The sequence below is a fragment of the Chenopodium album genome, chromosome 6, assembly GCF_948465745.1.
Source record: "Chenopodium album chromosome 6, dcCheAlbu1.1, whole genome shotgun sequence".
Lineage (NCBI taxonomy): Eukaryota > Viridiplantae > Streptophyta > Magnoliopsida > Caryophyllales > Amaranthaceae > Chenopodium > Chenopodium album.
The window spans coordinates 61,829,989-61,856,295 of record NC_137839.1 but is presented as its reverse complement, the minus strand read 5'-3'; the positions used below and the strand labels follow the sequence as shown (position 1 = coordinate 61,856,295).

General features: G+C 37.6%; 1 non-coding gene across 1 annotated transcript; it reads right to left on the bottom strand.

Annotated features, from left to right (window-relative positions):
* Window positions 1-2,463: 2,463 nt before the first annotated feature.
* Window positions 2,464-2,571, bottom strand: LOC145637453 (small nucleolar RNA R71). The gene has a single exon (XR_014114236.1). It is a non-coding gene; the product is annotated as a small nucleolar RNA R71 (small nucleolar RNA).
* Between the last annotated feature and the right edge of the window lie 23,736 nt (window positions 2,572-26,307).

Genomic DNA, 26,307 nt, shown 5'->3' with positions numbered 1-26,307 from the left:
TTTCAATTCGATATCTGTTGGATTTTCAATTGTTTGATTTCATCTCATAAATTCCAAATTTCCGAACTTGTTTTGTTACCTATAGCCAGTACATGATACTCCAATATAGTGGACAGTTGTCATCGTCACCGGTAAGGCCGGATTTGTGATGAGTGGCATTTATGCCACTCTTTTATCCTTTTTCTCTAAGGATTCTCCCCTCATTTGCACTTGTTTGGGCCTTTTCTAAGCATTTTACTTTAGTTTTTGTTTTCTCTTATCTCTTCTCGTGTTTCCCTTCCTTTTTCCCCTTTTTTCTTTGGTTCTCTTAGTGTTTCTTCGTTTTTTGTAGGTCGTTGGCCCTTTTGGATGAACCTATGGATGCATGTAGAGTTATGGAAGGGAAATGAGATGTTCAAGGAGGATTTTATGGCCATGCTGGAGCCGCGAGCGCGGAGCAAAGGGTCGCAGGCGCGGCGCATTTTGCTAAAAAAATAACCAGAAACTCAGAGATGTCGTGCTGCGCCTTGGAAGAGGTCTTTCCTCCTTGGCCCGCGGGCGCGGCGTATCGAGGCACTTTCTTTTCCCTTGCTCCCAGACCGCGGCCTCTCCTTAGCAAAAGAGGCCTCTCCTACTTTTAGCCGCGGTCGCGGGTTGCTGGGTTAAGCAACTCCGTACCCAGATTAGAGAAGGTGTGGCTGCGTGCTAGAGGGCTCTCCTTGGTGTTTTATTTCTGTCTTTTATGATGCATATAAATAGCCTCTTATTTAAGCTTGGAATCATCTTTTATCTTATCAACATTTAACCCTAATCTTAGAGAGAGAAAGTGGATTATTACTTAAGTTTCCTTTATTGTATTCAACTTTGGTCAAGTTTAATCTTTAATCAAAATTACTTCAAGTTTTCATCTTTCATTAATCCTCTCTTTAGTAATCTCTAATCCTTTCTTTTAGCTCTATTTATTTTCTTTATTGCTGCTTATTTTCATTAATCTTATGAGTTCATCTAGTTATTATTGATTTCATTGTTCTTAATAATGTTTTGTTTTGTGTTTCTTGAGTTATTTATAGTTTTGATATTATGTTTAATCTCCCTTCTCTAGGCTAATTTCTTAGCTAGGGGAAGGGGGTGGAAAATATGTGTTGATATTGGATGAATGATGATGATTGGATTGAACTCATGTCATAAATTGATGAAAAGACATGATTTTTGATATTTTGAGATTATTGTGGCACTTTATTTGATGTTTTCTAGTTTAAATGCATGAAAGTGATTTGAACTAGATTAAGATCATCTCTATTTTAATGATTGCATGAGAATGAGTTATTAAAGTGGAGTTTTATGGATTGTGCTTCTTTTTTCTCTTGATTTGATTGTAACTAATTAGATGCATGAGAATGATCCTAATTAGTATAGATCTTTATCATTGATTTTCCTAGACTATTGCATGAAAATGAATTGTTTAGTTGGAATCTTGTGTTTTTTGGCATGTTCACCATGACAACTATTATTGTTCCCCTCTTTCTAATCATGTTTGACACCCCCGTATCCCTAGCGTCGTTCTCTCCTTATTTTAATCACCATTATATTTGCTTATTTGTAGTTTTAGTATTCTTTATTCAAAAACCAACAAAAACATTCCCCTTTTTACTCTTGCATTAGTGAAAATTGATGTTGAATGAGTGAGCTTCCTTAGTGGTTCGACCCTTTACATGCCCCTGTACTTGTATTAGGGTAGTTTAGGTATATAAATGATTAATTTGATTAGGGTAGTAGTTTAACGACCTATCTAATCCCGATAAAATTTTGGCGCCGTTGCCGGGGAAGCGGCTTGTTTAGCGTCTACTTTTGCTTTTGTTAGAGTCATTTTACTTGCTTTTATTTTTGTTTTGTTTGTTTTATCATCCTTGTCATTGCTAATTGTTTGCTTAGCTTTGGTGAATGCTTAGGAGGTCTCAAGGACCACCCACACATCAAATTAACCACAAGATCGACCGAACTTTGAGACAAGTCCGTAGGCTTTATCAAGAAGAGGGAAGAGGTCTTGGTGCTATAGTTGATAGTGAGAGTGATTCTTACTCTTCAAGTTCGCAAAGCGGATCAATGGAGGGACAAGAAGATGATGTTTTGTTTTGTGAGTTTGGAAATCCGGAAGATTATGAGCTCACGTAAGGGATTTTTCTACCCGTCACGGAAACCAACTTCTCAATCCATCCCTAATATACTAGAATGGTCCAATCGGAGCAATTTTCCGGAAGTGCAAGTGAGGACCCCATTGAACATTTGGACCGATTGCTTGAGTTTTGCGCGATGATGCAAACCAATGAAGTGAGCCAAGACTACATTCGTATGCATCTCTTCCGGCAATCTCTCACCGGACGAGCAAATAAATGACTAAAGCAAGTAAAGCCTAACTCTCTCACAACATGGAGAGAGGTGGTAAAGGCGTTCTTGAAGCGATTTATCTCCGAGGAGAAGACCGCCGAAATGAGAATGAAGATCGCATCATTTGAGCAAGAAGCCGATGAAAGTCTTAGTGAAGCTTGGGAGAGATTCAAAGAGTTGGTGCAAGCGTGACCTCACCATGAGTACAATCAAGGGTTGCTCATGCGGTTTTTCTACGACGGATTGGAGCCCATGTCAAGAGCCAACTTGGATGCGGGGGCGGGTGGTCAATTAATCAAAATCCCCCAAAATCAAGTTGAAGCAACAATAGAAGAGGTAGTAAAGAACTACTCTTGGGGGGGCCGAAGAAGGAATGCTCCAAAGAGAGGTGGGATTTACGAATTTGAGAAGGTTGATCAATTGCAACATCAAATTGATCAACTAAAAAAAGGGTTGTCCAAGTTGAACACGAGCATCAGTGCAAATGCAAGTGGTAGAGCAAGCTCCTCTCAAGTTAACTCTTTATCTTGTCATAATTCTGGAGGAACGAACCATGATACATCTTATTTTGGAGGTTTGAGTCCCGAGCATGTAGCGGCATACAACACAAGGCAAGAAGGATTTAGAGGAAGCGGCGGTGGAGTAGCTTGGAGACAACCACCACCCGGGTTTGCATCTCAACCTCAACAATGGAACCAAAAAGCTCAACCTTCCTACAATTCCAACCCTCAATATCAAAATCCACCTTCATCTCAACACCAAAACCCAAGAGGAAGCTACCCAAGGAACAACAAATATAACAATCAAACCCAAGCACCTCAAAGAAATCAAGAACAAGCACCTCAAGCGGAGCTAACACAAATTCAACTCCTTCAAGCCATGCATGCACAAATGCAAATTTTTGGGCAACAAATGCAAGAAATAAGAGCTCACAACAAGATGGTTGATTCACAACTAGCTCAATTGGCCGAGAGAACTCCTTTCAATTCATCATCTACTCTACCCGGACAACCACAACCTAACCCTTCTCATAACTCAAAACCTGATACATTCAAGGCAATTACATTGAGGTCGGGAACTTCCTATGAAAGGCCAAATGAGGGGGGTAATGAGGAAAGGAAGGGAGGAGAAGAGAGTGTGAATGAGGACAAGAGAGGTGAGAAAGAAAAAGTTGATGAGATAGAAGGAGGTTTGGAGAAGAAAAAGCTTGACAATGAGAAGACAACTTCTATTCCTAGTGAGGCTAGGAATCTTGATGGACCGGTTCCTTTTCCCGGTCGACTTGCGGAGAGGAAGTTGAATTACAAGTTTGCAAAATTCCTTAGTGTGATAAAGAATTTGCACATCAACCTCCCTTTCATTGAAGTTGTGACACAAATGCCATCTTACTCCAAGTTCCTCAAAGATATTCTCACCAACAAGAGGAAGGTTAATGATGATCTTATCACTCTTACACATCAAGTGAGTTCACTTGTCCAACATAAGATGCCCAAGAAGGAAAAGGACCCGGGAAGTTTCACTTTGCCGGTAAAAATTGGGAACATGGAAGCTAGGGGCGGGCGCCTTAGCCGATCTTGGAACAAGTGTTAGTTTAATCCCTCTATTCATTGCTCAAAAACTCAATATAGAGATGATCCCAACAAGGAAGACAATTCAATTGGCCGATCGGTCGATTAAATTACCTTATGGAGAGCTTGAGGACGTTCCAATTCAAGTGAGACACATCTACGTGCCTTGTGACTTTGTAGTTATGGATATGGAGGAAGATGTCAACACTCCTTTGATCTTGAGACGTGAAGCTCTTAAAACTTTGGGGGCGGTCATCAATTGCAAGAATAACACCATCACATGTTAGGTGGTCGATGAGAAGATTGTCTTTGAGTTTTCTAAGTTGCTCAAGACCCCCATGGTTGAAAAAGGCTATAGAGTTGATGTTGTGAATGAGGAGTTGGATCGCTTGGGGAGGGTCATGATAGAAGAGTTAGATCCAATGGTAGAAGCTCTTATATGCAAGGAAGAGTTCCACTCTCAAGAGGCAAGAGAATTTGTCATGGCATTGGAGGAATCCTCAAAGGAGGAGGTTGAACAACAAGTTGAGATCGAACTTGAGTCCAAGGAGGAGAAATTGGAGGAGATTTCTAAGCCTCATCCCAAGGTAGAACTCAAGCCCCTTCCCCCTTCTTTGAAATATGCTTATCTGATAAAGAGGGAAAGTACCCTATTATAGTCAATGCTACCCTAGATGGTCTTGATTTGGAAAAATTACTTGATATTTTGAGAAAATATAATGATGTGATAGGGTATAGCATTGATGATATCAAGGGTATTAGCCCTTCTTTATGCATGTATTGTATTCATCTTGAAGATGATCATTCCACCTCCATTAAACCTCAAACTAGGTTGAACCCCAACCTCCAAGAGGTTGTCAAGAAAGAAATTTTGAAACTACGTGAGGCGGGCATCATCTATGCTATCTCCGGTAGCTAGTGGGTTAGCCCGGTTCATGTGGTTCCAAAAACGGTGGGATGACCATAATCAAGGGTGAAGGAGGAGAGGAAATCTCCACCCGGACGGTGATCGGGTGGAGAATGTGTATTGATTATAGGAGGTTGAACAAAAATATCAAGAAAGATCATTTCCTCTCCCATTCATGGACCAAATGCTTGAGATACTCTCTCACCATGCTTTCTTTTGTTTCTTGGATGGGTACTCCGGATTCTTTCAAATCTCTATCCATCCAAGCGATCAAGAAAAAACTACTTTCACATGTCCATATGGGACATTTGCATACCGAAGAATGTCATTTGGCTTATGCAATGCTCCTTCTACCTTTCAAAGATGCATGAACTCCATTTTCTCCGAAATGCTTGAAAAAGAAATTGAAGTTTTTATGGATGATTTTAGTGTTGGTGGCTTGTCTTTTGACACTTGTCTTTTTAACCTTGAAAAAGTTTTGAAAAGGTGTCAAGAGACGAGTTTAGTTTTAAATTGGGAAAAGTGCCACTTCATGGTCGAGGAGGGTATTGTCCTCGGCCATAAAGTTTCAAAAAATGGCATTGAAGTTGATCCAGCCAAAGTTTAGGCGATTGAGAAATTACCCCCTCTTACTTCTATCACGGGAGTACGAGCTTTTCTTAGGCATGCGGTTTCTACCGGAGATTTATCAAAGATTTTTCGTCAATTGCCAAACCTTTGACCGAATTACTCAAAAAGGATGTTGCTTTTAACTTCAATGAGGCTTGCCTTGAGGCATTTCATAAGCTCAAGGAAGCTCTCATTTTTTCTCCCGTTGTGCAAGCTCCGGATTGGAGCTTGCCTTTTGAGCTAATGTGCGATGCGAGTGATTTTGCAGTGGGTGTCGTGCTTGGGCAAAAGAAAGAAGGAAAATCATGTGTCATCTACTATGCAAGTAGGACTCTTGATGAAGCTCAAAAGAAATATACAACAACGGAGAAGGAAATGCTAGCAGTTGTGTTTGCCTTTGATAAGTTTAGGTCCTATCTTATTTTCTCTAAGGTGATTGTGTACACTGATCATATTGCGGTGCGATATCTCATGACTAACAAGGAAGCAAAGCCTCGCCTTATCCATTGGGTTCTCTCTCTTCAAGATTTTCACATGGAAATGGGGGACAAAAAGGGGGCGGAGAACTATATTGTGGATCATTTGTCTAGGCTACCTTTTGAGAACAAAAGTGATGTACCAATCAATGATGAGATAGGATTTGAAACTCTCATGGCTATGTCTTCAACATCTAGCCCTTGGTATGCAGACATCGCCAATTATCTTGCTTGTGGAGTCATTCCCCCGGAGTTTTCTTCTCAAGAAAAGAAGAGGTTTTTCAAGGAAGTGAGGAGGTACTTTTGGAATGACCCATACTTGTTCAAACAATGTGGAGATGGCCTTTTTCGAAAATGTGTTCCGGATCATGAAATTGAAGGAGTTCTTGAGCATTGCCATTCACTACCATGTGGAGGACATGGAGGTGTTGATAAGACGGTGGCAAAAATTTCTCAATCTCTATTGTGGTGGCCAACGATGCATAAGGATGCTCATAAGTTCGTTTCACAATGTGATAGGTGTCAAAGAAGTGGTAGCATAACCAAAAGGGATGAAATTCCTCAACAAAGTATCTTGGAAGTTGAGCCCTTTTATGTTTAGGGGGTAGACTTTATGGGGCCTTTCGTTTCTTCTTGTAGAAATCTATATATCTTGGTAGCGGTTGATTATGTGAAAAAATGGATTGAAGCCATACCCTCTCCTACCAATGATCACAAGGTTGTGCTTAAGCTTCTAAAGAAGATCATTTTTCCTAGATTTGGGGTTCCAAGGGTGTTAATTACTGATGGAGGATCCCATTTCGCAAAAAAAACAATTTAAAGCTCTTCTCAAGAGATATGGCGTTCATCACAAGGTTGGACTACCTTCCCACCCTCAAACTCAAGGACAAGTGGAGGTCTCGAATCGTGAAATCAAGAATCTACATGAAAGGATGGTGAACAAATCAAGGAAAGATTGGTCTCTCAAGCTCGATGACACACTATGGGCTCTTAGGACGACGTACAAGACTCCAATCAACACGACCCATTATAGGTTGGTCTACGGAAAGGCTTGTCACTTGCCGGTTGAGTTAGAATACAAAGCTTGGTGGGCCATCAAGGAACTGTATATGGATTTGTCTTTGGCCGGTGAGAATAGATTGCTTAAGCTCAATGAACTTGAAGAGCTTATAAATGATGCTTATGAGAGCTCAAGATTGTATAAGGAGAAGACCAAAAAGTGGCATGACCAACACTTACGAAACAAGAGCTTTAAGGTTGGAGATACGATTTTGCTTTTCAACTCAAGGCTTTGTTTGTTTCCGGGTAAACTCAAGTCCAAGTGGTCAGTTCTTTTTTGATATCGAAGACTACTCCTTATGGTTCTTTTGAGTTAAATGCGGATGGTAACAAGTTTATGGTCAATGGCCATCATTTGAAGCACTACTTTTGTAAGGAAGACGTTGGTCTCATTGAATGTCTAATGCTTGATCCTTTGGATCCTAAACCTCCCCCTTGATGAATTTTTCTCATGGTCAAGCTAGTGACCTCATAAAGAAGCGCTGCTCGGGAGGCAACCCAAGTTTTTGACTACTCTTTTCTTTATTTTTCTTTTTGGTCGGTTTTGTTTATAATTTTTATCTTATGGCTTTTGGTTTTTCTTTGTAGGTACTTGACCCTTTGGCACATGTATAAGTGGGGGATTGGAGGCCATATGATGGTTTTAATAGAGCTAATTTTGAGTTGAAAGAGGAAGAAGGACAAAATTCAAGGTGCAATGAAAGTGTGAAGCCGCGCCCAGGGAGAGCCCTCTCCAAGAGGCCGCAGGCGTGGCAAAGGAAGGAGAGGGCGCGGCTCTTTAATCAAAAAAATGATCAGGAACCTGTAGATGCCCAACCGCGCCCCTGGAGAAGGCGCGACATGAAGACCCGCGAGCGCGACCCTTTTAGTACCTGCGGGCGCGGCCTGCAGGGTTTCAAATGCTGAATTGGGGCCTCTTTCCCCTTCATTTCGCCTACTCACTCCTCTCTTTCTCATACTCTCTCTAAAAAACCCCAAACCCTCAACCCTAACTACCAAAAATCCATCAAAATCCCTCATTCTAATCTCAATTTGTTTAATTTTTCTTCGTAAAACAACAAATTCATCAACAATTTTCAACCTCCATCATCAAAAATCCGGAAATTTTTTAAGCTCCACCATTGTTACTCCTTGAAGCACCATTGGAGTTCTTGTTCTTTGAGGCTAGTTGGAGTTGATTCTTGGCTTCATAGTTAGTATAATCTACTCCCTTCTAGTTTTATTGAATTTTTACGCAATTGTTGGATGTTTTTCATTGTTATATCATGTGATTTTTGTTTGGTGATTTTTCATGATTTATTTGATGAATTTTGTTGTTAGTTTTGCTCTAACTTTTAGTTGATTGTTGTTGTGAAGTTGTTTATTGGAAATTCTTGTGGTGTTCTTGGTTAATTTGTGTTGTTTGGAGTTTGAGAAGAACAGTGCTTGTTGTGGTTGCTTTGTGTAATTTGTGGGTGGATTTGTTGAATTTGATTGATGAGTTGCAAGTGTGTTTGTTGAGAAGTAAAAATGGAGGTTGAAACAAGCTCTAAGAAGAGGAAGAGTGGAAAGGAACCACGAGGTTCATCCTCCCAACCCCCTCAAAATATGGAACCACCACCACCTTTGCCTCCGACCAAATTCTCAAATAGAAACCAAAAAACCAAATTCGATGCCCTTCAATCAAGAAAAATCCTCCCCACTAAACACTACCATCAACCCACAACAACTAAGCTAGGCATAAATGAAGATTGTTGGTTCTTTTTCAACAATCTAAGGCTAAACACTTTTGTCTCCAAGGCCTACAACACGTACCAGGAACCTACCTTGGAGTTTCTTACCTTATTTGAAAAGCACACTTCCGAAAACAACAACATGGAAGAAGAAGAGGGCAACAACAACAACAACAACATGGAAGAAGAAGACGGCAACAACAACAACAACAACAACAACAACAACATGGAAGAAGAAGACGGCAACAACAACATTAACATGGAAGAAGAAGACGGCAACAACAACAACAACAACAACCCGATTTTCAACAAGGCATGGCAAGTATGAGAGCTCAAAGGGAGAGTATGCAACTTTGCATGCAAGTTATGTTTGCCTCTTAACAACATAATGCTTTTCAAACTAATGCCCTTTATGATTTTAGTGTACGTAGGGGGGAGGTCACTCCTTCGGTCAACTACCCTTATGCACTGGCCCAACAAGGGCACGTGCCTTCATGGGGGGTGACAACCTCCCTACGTACCCCTATTGGTCGGGTGTCGAGAACCCCGACGAGCCTAGGTGTGAGTTTCCAGACGAGTTTGGTCACTATGATTATCGGGTCTCGGGTGGGAGTGACTATAGGGGTGACCCAAGCTACCCCTATGTTCACCCTGATCACCCCGCTCCTTTATGCAACCCAAGCCCTTTAACCAGTTAACCCCTTCCCAACTTGACCTTTACAAAGGTCATTACGGGTGACCCCCTGGTTACACTGGAGGGTGGGAGCCCTTGGCTCCCCTTGGGATGATGATGGTGTCGGACACTAGTTCCCCCCTTGGTTTTCATGTTCCCCCCCCCCCCCTTTTGGTCCCTCCCTTATGTTTTTATTCGCATGTGAGGAATCGAGGACGGTGCTCTTATCTAGTTTGGGGGGTGTTTGAATCAAAAGGGAGTAGTTTTGAGTAAGTGTGGGGGAAGGCACCAAGGGCTCATGGGAACGTTTGAGAAGCTTATGTTTGGTATTGTAGACTTGTTTTGGGTTGGTAAAGACACCCATTTGTGTCTCCCCAAAACTAAACCCGGTGATGAGTACCTTTCACGTCGAATCATAATCGAATGAAGTGAAAGTGTGGAAAGTCTAGTGTTGCGGTTAGTTTTTATTTCTTTCTTTCTCTCTGTTTTTGAAAACCTATTTTAAGAAAACAGTCAATCCAGTTTGGTTTGGTCTGTAGCAAGGGTCCAATATTAGTGTAGTTGGTTCGGGTTGGAAAAGAGCTTTCCAGCGATATATTATAAGCCCAATTCCGATGAATAATGAGGAAGTTATGGCCAAATTACTAAACTGGGCCTGGTTTGATCTTTATATGCGGCCCAATGATCTAGAGGAGGGCCTATTATGATTTATCATTCCTAATGTGATTAGGATTGATTATAGTTTTCTAGATTCTTCTAGAAGGTTCTTTTGAATCCTAATTTAATTAGCATTGATAAATTGACTTTTGTTGACTTTTAAGAGTTTTAATTAGAATAAAGAAGTGTTTTTAAAGAAAATACAGTTTTACCCTCTCGTACGCTTAAATTTTATCAAAATAAGAAAACGCGTGGAAAATTGTTTGCAGCGCCATACGACAAGTCTGTCACCTGGCGACAAACCTGGCGTCTGACGACAGGCCCAGCGTCTGGTGACAGTCTTGTCATATGGCGACAGGCGCGTGTTTGGCGCTGCAGTCGTATTTTATTCTTTTCGAAACTCTGATTTGTTTTTTATCATATCCGACTGATTTTCTCTATAAATAGCCTCCTAAAACCTCCGTTTTCAATCATCAATTCTCATCAATTATCAATTCTTCTCATACAATTCTCACCAACTCTCATGAAGAATTTCTTGATTACTCTCTCTCTCTCTCTCTCTCTCTCTCTCCCTCTCTCTCTCTTTTAAACTAGCTTTTCTCATACAGACACACCTAGCCAAGTTCGAAGTTGACTTCGCCCTAGACGTGAAAGGTTTTAATTTCTGGGGGTTTGGTCTCAAATCTCTCTTTCAATTATTTGATTTAATTGTTTGATTATATTTTCCTTGAAGTTACTAATGTGTGTATTTTGTTATTAGAAAGAGGTACGAGGCATCCAAGTAAGTGCTTTAATTGTTTGCATTGTTAATATGGTATAGAAATCATGTCTAGGTTGCTATTATGATTCCTAGTGTCATGTTAGGGTGTTTTGATCTTCCTAGTATCATGTTTAGGGTAAAGAATAAGTTCCTTAGATTAATTATGATTTCTATGATGCCTTTTATTGTCTTTTCTAAATATCATGTTAGTATCATGTTAGGGTTATAGCTTTGATCTTTTATTCTTAGTGACATGCTAGGGTTTGTTATTGATCTTGTTAGTATTATGCCTAGAATCTTAATATTATTATGATTTAGCGTTGATATGATTATTTTAATTTTAATTATGATTATTATTATTTTAAATATTATTATTATGTTGCTTGTTATTGCTTGATCACACCTTTATACATGTTTAAAGGGAATTTGTACTTGTAATAACGCTTAATAAGATAGTTAATAATTTTGTTTAGGATTAATATGATTATAATTCAAGTGATCGCCGATAATAGTTTTATTTGTGCATTAAATTCAACCAACATAGATAAACAGGTTTAGGTTAAACCTATTGATTGCATGTTAGTCAGAAAGCGCACATGAATACGAGAAGAATAAAGCAGAGGCCTATTATTAGGGCAGGTTCAATCTCTTTTAGGTTGGATTTGTACCTTCATCCCCGAACACCAGTCATGGTTCCAAACCTATTGGAGTTTACGATCTCTTGGATCGTTAAGGGGTTTAACCTTCACCCTGTGAACGGTTTACAAGTTCCTAAAACTTGTTGGAGACTCTTTTGCTCTATTTTTCTTCCCTTTGTACGCCACCATGCTTAAATTTATGATCACAGTGGGGTTCAAGTTTGGGGTAATGCTTGAAATATTCCCTACAGTTTTTTGGCGACTCCACTGGGGAGGATTTCTATTTCAATTCCTAAAATTTATTTTGGCAATTATTTAGAATGAGTGGATGAGACTCGAAAAGTTCTAAGTATTTCATGTACGTAATTTTGATTAACATTATTGTCATATGTATAAAAAAGATCTCATTGGAAAGACCATCCGTAATGAGTTAAAAACATAAGATTTTTACATGTAGGAAATTTGAGGAATATCTTTCACAACTAGGATCGAAATAATGCTGCGAGAAATTGGAAAATTTTATCGAGCACAGAAAGTTGCTAAGGCATGTAGGAACTGGCGTCAGAAAATAGAGTACAACCATTCGGATTACATTTATAAATGGATTCAAAGAGGGCATGAAGAATATGAGCATGAGGCAAGGCAGGGCAGGGGGTGCTTATTAAACAAGATTATTAATTATCTTATTAAGCGTGATTACAAGTACAAATTAGGATTTAATTAACCAAAAATTAACCCTAAACAAGATTATTAATTATCTTGTTAAGCGTGATTACAAGTACAAATTCTCTTTAAACATACATAAAAGGCGTTATCAAGCAATAACAATAAATATCAAGCAACAGAATAATCATCATAATAATGACAATAATCATAATCCCAAATCATAATCATAATTATCATAATCATGTTAAAGTATAACAATAACAAGATCCTAGGCATGATACTAACAAGATTAATAACAAACCCTAGCATGTCACTAAGCAACAAAGATCAAATATAAAGCCTTAACATGATACTAACATGAATATTAAGAAAGACAATAGGAAGCATCGCAAGAATCATAATAAGCATATTTGATATTATAACCTTTTCCCTAAACATGATACTAGGAATCATTGTTGTCATTCAAAACATCAAACATCCTAACATGATACTAGGAATCATAATAACAACCTAGACATGATTTCTATATCATAATATCAATAAAAACAATTAAAGCACTTACTTGGATGTCTCGTACCTCTTTCTAATAACAAAATACACTCGTTAGTAACTTTAAGGAAAATAATAAAACAAACAATTAAATTAAATAATTAAAAGAGAGATTTGGGACCAAACCCTCATAAATTAAACCTTTCACGTCTAGGGTGAAGGCTACTTCGAACTTGGCTAGGCGTGTCTAGATCTTGTGAATGCGGATTTTTGTTTGAGAAAAGCTAATTTAGAAAAGAGAGAGAGAGGAAGAGTAATCAAGAATTTCTTGATGAGAGTTGCTGAGAATTAGATGAGAAGAATCGAGAATTGATGATTGAAAATGGAGGTTTTAGGAGGCTATTTATAGAGAAAATCAGCCGGATATGATAAAAAACGAATCAGAGTTTCGAAAAGAATAAAACACGACACTGTCGCCAAACACGGGCCTGTCGCCAGGCAACAGACGTGTCATACGGCGCTGCAATCAGTTTTCCATGCGCTATCTTATTTTGATATATAAAATTTAAGCGTACGAGAGGGTAAAACTATAATTTCCTTAAAAAAACACTTCTTTTATTCTAATTAAAACTCTTAAAAGTCAATTTATCAATGCTAATCAAATTAGGACTCAAAAAAAACTTTCTAGAAGATTCTAGAAGACAATAATCAATTCTAATCGCATTAGAAATGATAAATCAATGATAGGCCCTCCTCTAGATCATTGGGCCACACATAACAATCAAACCGGGCCCAGTTTAGTAATTTGGCCATAACTTCTTCATTATTCATCGGAATTGGCCTTATAATATATCGTTGGAAAGATCTTTTCGAACCTAACCCAACTACACTATTATTAGACCCTTACTATGGACCAAACTAAACTGGATTGGTTGTTTTCTTAAAATAGGTTTTCAAAAACAGAGAGAAAGAAAAGAAATAAAAACTAACCGCAACACTAGACTTTCCATACTTTCACTTCATTCGATTATGATTCGAAGTGAAAGGTACTCATCACTGGGTTTGGTTTTTGGGGAGACACAAATGGGTGTCTACAGGGGCACGTGCTTAAATAGATGCATCATCGTACGTCGCTCTTTATACAAGGGGTTGACGACACCCTAACTGTCCGGCAAGTTAGTAACTTCACTAAATACCGTATTTGCTTTCTTTATACAGGGGGTGGACGACACCCTAATTGTCCAGTAAGCCAATAAGCTCACTAACTACCATATTTTCTTCCAATCGAGAATGTACCTTGTCCTTGATGGTTCGGCGCGCCAGTCGACTCGTTTAGCTAACACCTAAGTAAAGAAATTCTACCTTTTAGGTACGAGAGGTAGATCACGTAGAGCTGGGAAGAGTTAAAATTTTATGCAACACATACGCCATATATTTTTACACCACATAAACGCCATCCTTTTTGCTATGGACGCCAAAAAGAAAGAAAAGAACAGGACATTTATAAAGTCAGTACAGTAAAATGACAAACGTGTCTATAGGAGATTTTACGTAAAGCAGCACTACGGAACGTCTTAAGACACGCTTACAAAAAACGTCCAAACGTATGCTTGGGTCAGGCACAAAGCACGGTATGCATGCAGGATTATGCAAAAAATTATCAAAGAAGAAAATGAATTACTGGATGCAAAGCAATTGTAAAAGATTTCGATAATTTGCGCGTTATTACGTCTAACAACGTACAAAACCGTTGGGAAAAACGAATCGAAATTTGAGTACAGGTCTTTTAAGTGACTAGTGTCAGTGCGCAACTTTGTAGGTTGCGCTAGCCAGGCGGCGCGCAAGAAACTAGGTTGCGCTGGGATGCCAAACACAACTTGATGCGTTGCGTGCAACATTTGAATTAGTAAAAGAGTTGGAGAAGCGTGATCTGCAGCTCACTTTCTTCTTCTCCTCTTTCTCCAATTTTGATCTCTTTCCATATTTTGGTTGTTGTTTAAATTTAAGGAAAGTAAATCTTGCTCCTTTTATTTTACCAGACTTTGATCTTGATCAATAAAATGGAGAAATCAAATGAAGAATCCTAACTTGAAGTTGGGGTTTTCGATTCGACTTGTTTTCATGAATTTGTTTGTTTGTTGTTGTGACATGTTTAAGCAATATATTACAACAAATTTCATGTGAAATGGTAAAGTTTTGATCCTGTATGAGCATGTACAAGCATATATGTGTTTTTTTAATTTTGAATTTGTGCTTGAACTTTATTTCTCATTTTTTGCTCACATAGACTATACTTGTTAGTTTTAATGTAAATTGAAGTGCTTAGAACAACAATTGTGCATTAAAATTATAAATGAAATTTTGAACTTTGATAATAGCATGAAATTGTGCTTGCGAATCATGTTTATGTTTTTTCCACGCGTAAGTTGCAAACTTGGTTTTATTAAAATAAAATTAACCGATGGTTATGATTATTCACTTATAAAACTATGATTTCAAGATTTGCACAAAACTAGTTAGTTCAGGAAATTCTTGAAGACATCATCGAACTAGAGTAGTTTGGCTATACTTTGGGCTTTTGAGCCCCCATTTTATGTTTTCAAATATTGTAGCCCCCATTTTATGTTTTTCAAATATTGTAATCCCCAATGTTGAGTGACTTCGATGAATTGTTTGTTTTTAATAATTAGACCCTTTCGTGTTGCTTGAAATGGGTCTAGAAGTCCTGTGTTTCATCTTGTTATGATAACAACTAGGATCTTAAAACCGATTAAACTAGTGTGTTTAAATCGTTTTTTACCATTCATAGTTTTAACAAGGAAATTTGCTAAGCCTAGTAGTATTGGTCATTCATTAGAACAAGTAAGAGGGGAAATGAAATGGTGTTCAAATTTTTCCTCTATTCTTGATACTTTCGAATTCTTTCTTTTGAGTTCAAATTTTTTTTTAATGTTTTGAAGCTGAAGAAAGTAGATGTTATCCTCCTTGCGAAATTCCAATGTGTGCAACAATGGAGGAATAATTTAAAACGAAGACTCCTTAATTTAGAATTTAGGAGTCTTTGTTTACATTCTAACTCTTGAAATTGTTTGTCTTGTGTTAATAAAGTGTCTTGATACAACTTTCATGTTAAATGATTGAGTACTAAACTTTCGTATGAGCAAGTATGTTTTATGCATCATCATTTTGTTTCTTTTGCTCTATACTACTTAATACTCTGTTGACTCAAATGAACAATACAAGAGGGGGGGTGAATTGTATTGTTGAGGAACTAGGGTAATTTTTGCGAAATTCTTAAATAAACTTAAACAAAAACTTTAAAGTGCAAGAGAGATTTTACGTGGAAAACTTCTTTGCCCTAATCAAGAAGAAAAACCACGACCACTAGGGATTTTAAACTCAACTCTTAATAATAATAGGGCAAACAACCTATTACAAATTAAGACTCTAAACTCAAGTTCCTCTACGAACTTAAGTTCCCCCTTAACTGATCCCTCAATCAGTTAAGCACTCTAATCTCTCTCTTTCTCCTTGCTTCACTCAAAGCAACTTAAACACTCTAGAGTTTACCCAAACTCTACCCCAATACAACTCAAGATTAAAACTTCTAAGAAGCTAAGTACAAAGACAATCAAGGACTTAAGTGGATTTTTGACTCTTTTTAAAAAGCTAAGTATTGTAATGCTCAAGTGTATTTTTTAAAACAGAAATCTAATCCTATTTATATAAGAGAAAATCAGTTGAAGCACCTCACGTCTGCCTTAACTCCCACTACACCACAACTTCCATGAAATAAGGAATTGCAGTTCGTGGAGGCTTGGGCAGCAATCTGAATCACACAATAAGGAAGTGGTTCCTTTATTTTCTCAACCTCCTTGACTCAGTAAAAAGACGTTTACAAAATTAGTTTTACCAAGTCAGATTTTCCAAAATATTAGGATAAAATCAAAACAAAAAATCTTTAAAATAAATAAGATAGTTTTTCTTAAAAGATAATTTTCCGAAAATAAAATAGAATCTTTTTAAACAAAGGAAAATAAAATCTTTATAAACTGAAATTAAATCCACTTAAAATCCTATCAATTAACAATGTACTTAGCAAATATACAAGAAACCTAAAATAAACAATAAAGATACAATAGACTTCTTGGAACTCAGTGAAGCTTCGACTCTGGAGCTTCAGTTCCTCACTCAAGGAACTTGGTTTCTGATTGTCTTCTATACTCATCCATAGCTCTTTCTTTAGACTTGTTCCATGCTCCATTCTGACTCTAGAACTTCATTGCCTATAAGAACCTGTCAAATACACCAAAGCTAATAGACACATGTTAAAGCCCTTATGGGTTTGCTTAGGTTCCTTAAGTCATCATCAAAACTTAAGATCAACAATATTCCCCCTTTTTGATGAATGAAAAACCTAAGCAAACTCACAGATTAAAAAGTAAAAGACAATCAGAAGAAGAAAAACTTGAGAGAAAAAAAAAATTACTAGCTGAAATTAAACAAGGAACTGAATGAAATTAAACAAGGAACTGAATGAAATGTAATAGTTATACCTTCTATTTTAAGCGGATGGAGAGCTTGTCAACAATTGAGTTTGCCTTCTTTTCCCCCTTTTGGCGTTCATCAAAATTAATGCATACAAATACATATATCTAAACACAGCACCATGTTAATGGTTTGTGTCCAAAGCACAGAACAAAGCACATATAGGCAGAAATAGTATGCAAATAGTCATAAAAGCAAGCAGGTAATATCCATATAAACAAACTGATGTTCCTCCAGAACATCAAAACAAAAGAAAATACCCTGTTTTAAGTGTTTACAGACCAAAAGGAAGCAAAAAGAAACAAGTTCAAATCAGATTTAGTTCCAGAAAATAAAGTTTAAAAACATCAAGCTTTAAGGGCAGAGGACTGGGTCTCTTCTTCAGCATCCTTCTCTAGCACCTCTTCAATGACCAAGTCCTCCAATTTCTTCAGCAAGTCAGCCTGCCCTTTGGAGAGAGTGGATGTGTTCTGGTGCATTGCTGAGGTGAGCTCTGTGGAAGCTTTTACCAGGCCTGACACTACTTTCTCAAGAGATTCAATCCTTAGAATCAACCCTGGTTGAGCATCAACTAGTTTGTGCACCATCTTTTTAAGAGCCTTAAGTTCCAAGGTGGAACTCACAGTGCTGAACCTAGCAAAACCTGAACCTGTAGGAAAAGATTTTTCAACAGAAGCTTGAAGAATGCCCTGTTCCCCCTGAGAACCAGTTTTCTCTTCAAGAACACCTTGATCCCCTGGATCATTGTTTCTCTCTTCACTCAGATCAACCACCGCAGCAGACTCAGCCTTGTCCTTCCCTCTTGGCCTTACAGCCAACCTAGTACTCTTTCTCTTCCCAGAACTTTGAGTATCCTTCTGGTTAGACATCACAATCACCTCTTTCTTTTTCTGTTCACCTTCTTTCTCACTATCCTCTTCCTCCAACCATTTATCCAACTCTTCATCTTCCTTTTTCTTCAAACTACTCTCATCCTGTTTAGGTTTAGGAAGGGATTTTGAGAGAAATTGAGTAGTTCCCTCAACAACAGTTAGGTTTCAGGCTTCAAGTGTTTTGGGTTGAACATAATGGTTGGACTTAAGCTTAAGGGATTCATAGTTAGTCATGGAAATTCCACAACTTTCAAGAAGAGTGATTATTAGGTTTGCATATCCAACCTTTAAGTGATTGGCAAGACAATGGGTGAGGTGCTGGATCATCAAAGAAGGAAAATTTATCTGAATTTTGTTTTCAAGACAATACATAATCACAGCATCAAGATGATTTGCCTCATGCCTGTGCTGGGTTCTAGGAATGATAGCTAGATGAACAAAAATAAACAGCAGCTTTTGAATAGGTGAAAACAGGTTATGGTTGGTTCGAACTTTGGATGCTTTACCCCCTATTGATTCAACAATCTTTTCAATGGGAACACCCTCAACACTTAATTCAGTTTCTCCCTTAAAGTATTCATCAAATCCCTCATTAGGGGTTCCAAACACAGCAGCTAAATTATCAGCATCAAAACTAATTTTCTTGTTTTTGACTTTACTAACACAAACACCATTTATATTCTTAAAATTCGCACAAAATTCCTTTAAAGGTGCATGCGCAATCACATTGTCATAACATTCACTAAACAGCTTAATCCAATTTTGTGCTTCAAGTATATCAAGAAGTTCAGAGTACTTACTCGATTCGCACCACTTTAAATTTATACAAAACCCAGGAATGAAACGCTCAGAGCTGGCTTCAAGTCTTTTGACATCAGCAGACTTTGACTTTTCCCCCTGAATTGGTTCACCCAGTTCCTCATAGTCCAATTCTTCTTCAACCTCGATCTTTCTCATTTTCGAATCACTGCGAGCCATGGGTTTGTTTTGGGGTTTTTCAGCAACGGTTTTGACTGAGGTTTCAGTCTCTATTTCCATGGGTGATTCTTTTTGAGGAGAGTTTTGAATTTTGGGTGAGATTTCCATGGGAATTGGAGAGGTATCACTAAAAAGGAGTGTGTATTTTACGGAGTGAGGTGGTGAGGAACAGTGGTTAGGGTTTGGCTTCATTATATAGTGGTGGAATTTAGAAGGGTGAAATTGGTCTGTGGAATGGTGTAGAAGGTTAATTGAATGGGGTAGGTGTCGATTGATGAAGGATGGCATAAACTTTTCACTTGGTCAGATTTTAATATTGATTTGACATGAAGGGTTTAGGTTAATAAAATTATGATCAGGAACTTTAAATTGAATGCAAACAGTCACGGGTATTTAATCAACAATTTTGAGGAGTGAATTTGAAATTTAAAAGATAAGCAATGAGGAATAATTCAAAAGATAAGATTTTGAGTAAATAAAATTAATCAACTGACTAGTTAATTAATTCACAAAAAGATAGAATAAAATCTTATAGATTATTTCGGAGAAACTAGGAACAAATCAACATAGTTTGTAATAACACAGACATGCCTAATGCAATTTGATTTCTTCACATACAGCCACAATCCCATATGCATTGCCATACATTCTAATGCGTAGGACTATGTTTTCACATATACATATTGTGTTAGATACATACAATGCGTGCATGATTGACTTATACCTTGGGGGAACTTGAGGTCTTCTTAACTCAATTGTATCATACCAAGTTCCATGCGCATCTTTTCAAATTTGTCCCTGCTCAAAGGCTTAGTAAGAATGTCAGCTATCTGATTTTCAGTTTCACAAAAATTTCTAACTTAATTAAGCCTTTTTCCACATTATCCTTAAGAAAATGATGCCTTATGTGAATATGTTTCACACGAGAATGATGCACTGGATCTTTTGAAATGCATATGGCACTAGTATTATCACAATAGATAGGAATGCAATTATACTTCATACCATAGTCTCTTAGTTGTTGTTTTATCCATAGTACTTGAGAACAACAGGCAGCAGCTGCCACATATTCAGCTTCAGCAGTTGACAAGGCCACTATATTCTGTTTCTTGGATCCCCAAGAAACTAGGCATGGTCCGAGAAACTGAACCATTCCTGAAGTACTCTTCCTATTCACCAAATCTCCTGCATAGTCAGCATCTGCAAAACCTTTTAAATCAAAAGTATCACTTCTAGGATAGAAGAGACAAAGATGGTCAGTTCCTTTGAGATATCGTAGGATCCTTTTTACTGCTGTAAGATGTGATTCCTTAGGATTAGATTGGAACCTTGCACATAAGCCAACACTAAATGCAATATTAGGTCTGCTAGCAGTTAAGTATAAAAGGGATCCAATCATACCTCTGTATTTGGTTTGATCTACACTAGTTCCTTGTAGATCTTCATCTAATCTTGTGCTTGTTCCCATTGGTGTATGGTTGGTCTTTGCTTGGTCAAGGTTATATTTCTTCAGCAGTTCCTTGACATACTTTTGTTGGTGAATTGCGATACCTCTTTCTGTTTGTTTGATTTGTAATCCAAGAAAGAAGTTGAGTTCCCCCATCATGCTCATTTCAAATTCACCACTCATTAGCTCAGCAAAGTACTTGCACAAGTTTTCGTTAGTTGCTCCAAAAATAATATCATCAACATATATTTGAACAACTAGTAAATCAGTTCCTTCAGATTTCAAAAACAAAGTTTTATCTACTTTACCTCTTTTAAAATCATTTTGAAGAAGGAACTTAGAGATCCTTTCATATCAGGCTCTAGGTGCTTGTTTCAGCCCATAAAGAGCTTTATCAAGCTTAAAGACATGATTAGGAAATTGGGGATTTTCAAAACCTGGAGGTTGTTCCACGAACACCTCTTCTTCAAGAAAGCCATTTAAGAAAGCACACTTAACATCCATTTGATACAATTTGAAACCCATAAAAGAGGCAAAAGCAATTAACATTCTAATAGCTTCTAATCTAGCAACAGGAGCAAAAGTTTCTTCAAAGTCAATACCTTCTTGCTGATTATAGCCCTTCACAACAAGTCTTGCCTTGTTTCATATTATTGTTCCATATTCATCCAGCTTGTTCCTGAATACCCACTTGAGCCCTATAACCTTTTTGTGTTTAGGTTTTTCTTCAAGATGTCAGACCTTGTTCCTCTCAAACTCATTGAGTTCATCTTGCATGGCAATTATCCAATCAGCATCTTTTAGAGCTTCTTCATGATTTCTTGGCTCAATAATGGATAGGAAGGCTTGAAAGGCACAGAAGTTCCTCATCTGGGATCTGGTTTGAGTTCCTCTACCAATATCACTTATAATAAGGTCTGTTGGATGAGACCTTTGGTATTTGAATGGCTTTGGTTGAAACTCTCTGGCAGGAACTCCTATTTGAGGCACTTCTTCTTCAATTTCTTCTACATTTTCCTCGTTGCCAGATTCTCCATGATCTTGTTCCTCCGGGGTTTCTTGATTAGGAGCTTCAGCATTTTCTTGACGTTCTTGCTCTGGTTCCTCACTTACATCCTTGGTTTACTTGGAGGTTTCTTCATCTTCTTCCCTGTCTCTAATCATACCAATTTCATAATCAATATTGTCTTGTTCCTGCACATTCATAAACATATTAGATTCATCAAATATCACATGAATGCTTTCCTCTACACACAATGTATTTTTATTGTAAACTCTGTAAGCTTTGCTATTTGATGCATAGCCAAGGAACACAGCTTCATCACTTCTTTCGTCAAATTTTCCTATGTTCCTTTTTCCATTATTATGAACAAAGCACCTGCATCCAAAAGCTCGAAAGTGAGAAATATTGGGTTTTCTGCCCTTAAACAGTTCATAAGGAGTCTTATTGATGATTGGTCTCATCATAACTCTGTTAATGATATAACATGCAGTATTAATAGCTTCAGCCCAGAAGTTCCTTGGAAGACCACTTGCTATGAGCATAGTTCTTGCCATGTCTTCTAGAGTCCTATTCTTCCTTTCAACAACTCCGTTCTGTTGAGGAGTTCTTGGGGCTGAAAAGTTATGATTCATGCCATTTTCTTTGCAAAATTCATCGAATCTTGAATTCTCAAACTCAATTCCATGATCTGATCGAATGTGGATAATTTGATTTCCACTTGTCTTCTGTACTCTTTTGGCAAAGGACGCAAATTCATCAAAATTTTCATCTTTGCTAGACAGAAAAATCACCCAAGTAAATCTAGAAAAATCATCAATAATAACTAAAACATATTTCTTTCCACTTCTACTTTGAACACGCATGGGACCACATAAATCCATATGAATTAGCTCCAATGGCTTTGTAGTGCTGACAATGTTTTTGCTTTTAAAAGAAGACCTTACTTGCTTGCCTCTCACACATGCATCACAGATATGTTGTATGAGGAACTTGACTTGGGGAAGCCCTGTAACCAAGTTCCTTGTTCTAAGTTTATCCATGAGTGAGAAGCTAGCATGTCCAAAACGTTTATGCCATAATAAAGGATCATCATTAATGACACTCAAGCAGGTAAGGTTGTTCCTTGGAACAGAATTTAGATCCACAATGTATGTGTTCCCCTTTCTAGTTCCTTCAAGAACAACCCTTCCTGTTTTATCATTAATGATGTTGCATGAATCAGAGGTAAAACTTACAGAGTTTCCTTTATCACAAAATTGTGATATGCTCAGCAAATTGTGCATCAAACCCTCGACCAAAAGTACATTTTTTATTGAATGAGAACTGGACCTTCCTACTTTTCCTTTAGCAATTACTTCACCCTTTTTGTTGTCTCCAAAGGTCACGGTTCCTCCTGGATAGGCCTCTAGTGAGAGAAACTTTGATTTATCTCCTGTCATATGCTTTGAACAACCACTGTCGAGGTACCACGTGTTGTTCCCCCTCACTAGGACCTGCAAAAGAACTCAATGGTTAGATTCAGGAACCCGGGTTTCCTTGGGTTCCTTGGACGTTGAAGCAATATCAGATTTCTTTACCCAAACTTGCCTAACATTCTTGTTAACGGTTTGTTCCTTCTTGTTGCAAGTAGCAACAAGATGACCAGTTTTACCACAGAAGGTACAAACTTTATGACTAGGCAGGTCCACATAATTTTTCTTGCCTTTATGATTAGAACGTATGAATCCTATACCTTCAGTTCTTTTGGTTTGAGCATTCTCAATCCACTTAGGAATTCCAAACTGACTAATGTTTCTTTCTTTTCGAAGCTCAAGTTCCTTCTCCAGTTTTGCCTTTTAAATTCTTAACTCATCAAGATCATATTTTAATTTTTCAAAATCCTCATTAAATTTTGGCAAGGATTCAGAGGAGGAACTTGGAGACACTTCAGCATTAGCAAGTTTGTATTGAGTCAGTTCTACATTAACCATGATATTTTCAAACTTGAGTTTCTCATTCATTTCTTTTAAGAGAAGATTCTTGTCAAAGAGTTCGAAAAATCTACTCTGAACATCAGTTCGTTGATTTTCAATCCACGTACTGTGTTCCTTGCAGACTTTGAGAGCTCTTTGACATTCACCTAGACGTATACTAGTGTGAGTCCAGTCATCTTCCAATTCAAACACTAAATCAATGAGAGCATCTTTAGTATAAGTCTTAATTACATTAGGATCAAGGAATACCTCTTTAGCAAGCTCATCATTGTAGGCCTTTTCATCACGTTTGCCCATCAGACAGAGATGAGTTGTTTCTTCTTCAGGTTGTTCCTCTTCATCTTCACTTTCAGAATCTCCCCATGCAGCAATCATAGCCTTCCTAATGTCTGTTTTGTTGAAAGGAGTTTTGTTGTTGTTGCTCTTAACTTGTTCCTTTGCCTTCCCTTTACTTTTCTCTGTATCCCAAAGTGGACACTCACGAATAAAGTGTTCTAGAGATCCACATTTGTGACAACCAGAGTCAGCCTTTGAAGTAGAGGGTTTCTTGGTGAAGTTCCTTGACTTGTTGTTTCGGTTGAACATTCTTTTGAACCTTCTCACCAGCATGGCAGCCTCTTCTTCATCGACTTCAGATTCTTCTTGTTCTCCAGCTTTGAGAGCCAAGCCTTTTCCTCGGTTTCCTTCACTGTTGCTTGTTCCTAGGTGCAATTCATGAGTCATGAGGGAACCATCAAGTTGCTCAATATTGAACTTTGTGAAGTCTTTTGTTTCTTGTAAGGCTGTTACCTTGGCTCTCCATCTCTCATCTTGAGGGAGGCTTCTTAGAACCTTTCTGACCTGCTCATCAATAGGGATTTGCTTTCCAAGAGAAACAAGCTCATTAATGATGTTAGTAAATCTAGTTAACATTTCCTGAATTGATTCTTTTGGTTGCATTTCAAACCGTTCATATTTTGACATAAGCAAGTCAATTTTAGAGCGTTTTACTTCGTTAGTACCTTCATGGGTAACTTGTAGTAAATCCCAAATTTCTTTAGCATTTTTACAACCCATAACACGATTGTGTTCATGGGGTCCAAGACCACAATGAAGTAATTTAACAGCAAGTGCATTAATTTCCATTTTCTCAAAATCTTCCTTATCAAATTCAGACATGGGTTTAGGTACTAACTCATTTTCACTCGTAGTTTTGGTAATTTCAAAATCACCAACTTCGATCACTCTCCAAACCTGGTAGTTGTCAGCTTTGATAAAAATCTCCATTCTGTTCTTCCAATAGGTGTAGAATTTTCCATTGAACATAGGAGGACGCTGCGTAGAGTAACCTTCTTCCAGTTTCTCGTGATTGTTCATCTTGATTCCAGGAACTTAACTCGTCAGGGTTTCCTGATTTCTTCGAGGAACTAGCTCTAATACCAATTGTTGACTCAAATGAACAATACAAGAGGGGGGGTGAATTGTATTGTTGAGGAACTAGGGTAATTTTTGCGAAATTCTTAAATAAACTTAAACAAAAACTTTAAAGTGCAAGAGAGATTTTACGTGGAAAACTTCTTGGCCCTAATCAAGAAGAAAAACCACGACTACTAGGGATTTTAAACTCAACTCTTAATAATAATAGGGCAAATAACCTATTACAAATTAAGACTCTAAACTCAAGTTCCTCTACGAACTTAAGTTCCCCCTCAACTGATCCCTCAATCAGTTAAGCACTCTTATCTCTCTCTTTCTCCTTGCTTCACTCAAAGCAACTTAAACACTCTAGAGTTTACCCAAACTCTACCCCAATACAACTCAAGATTAAAACTTCTAAGATGCTAAGTACAAAGACACTCAAGGACTTAAGTGGATTTTTGACTCTTTTTAAAAAGCTAAGTATTGTAATGCTCAAGTGTATTTTTTAAAACAGAAATCTAATCCTATTTATATAAGAGAAAATCAGTTGAAGCACCTCACGTCTGCCTTAACTCCCACTACACCACAACTTCCATGAAATAAGGAATTGCAGTTCGTGGAGGCTTGGGCAGCAAGCTGAATCACACAATAAGGAAGTGGTTCCTTTATTTTCTCAACCTCCTTGACTCAGTAAAAAGACGTTTACAAAATTAGTTTTACCAAGTCAGATTTTCCAAAATATTAGGATAAAATTAAAACAGAAAATCTTTAAAATAAATAAGATAGTTTTTCTTAAAAGATAATTTTCCGAAAATAAAATAGAATCTTTTTAAACAAAGGAAAATAAAATCTTTATAAACTGAAATTAAATCCACTTAAAATCCTATCAATTAACAATGTACTTAGCAAATATACAAGAAGCCTAAAATAAACAATAAAGATACAATAGACTTCTTGGAACTCAGTGAAGCTTCGACTCTGGAGCTTCAGTTCCTCACTCAAGGAACTTGGTTTCTGATTGTCTTCTATACTCGTCCATAGCTCTTTCTTTAGACTTGTTCCATGCTCCATTCTGACTCTAGAACTTCGTTGCCTATAAGAACCTATCAAATACACCAAAGCTAATAGACACATGTTAAAGCCCTTATGGGTTTGCTTAGGTTCCATAAGTCATCATCAAAACTTAAGATCAACATACTCTCTAATCACTAGTGGATGTCATTTGTAACACCCTATTTGTAACGGGCATGATAAAATCCGTTACAAAAAGAGTAATTGTAACGAGCAAAATATTTGATCATTACGAAAAAACTTATTCGTAACCGGCAGACAAATATCAATTACGAATAATTAATAATTGTAACGGGCAAATAAATGCCCGTTACAAATAATTATTATTTGTATCGGACAAATATAAAGTCCGTTACAACTAAATACCTCTCTAGGGTTTAAAACCTTATTCTAGCTATTCCCACTTCCCCAACCACATTTCTTCCTCACTCCTCTTATC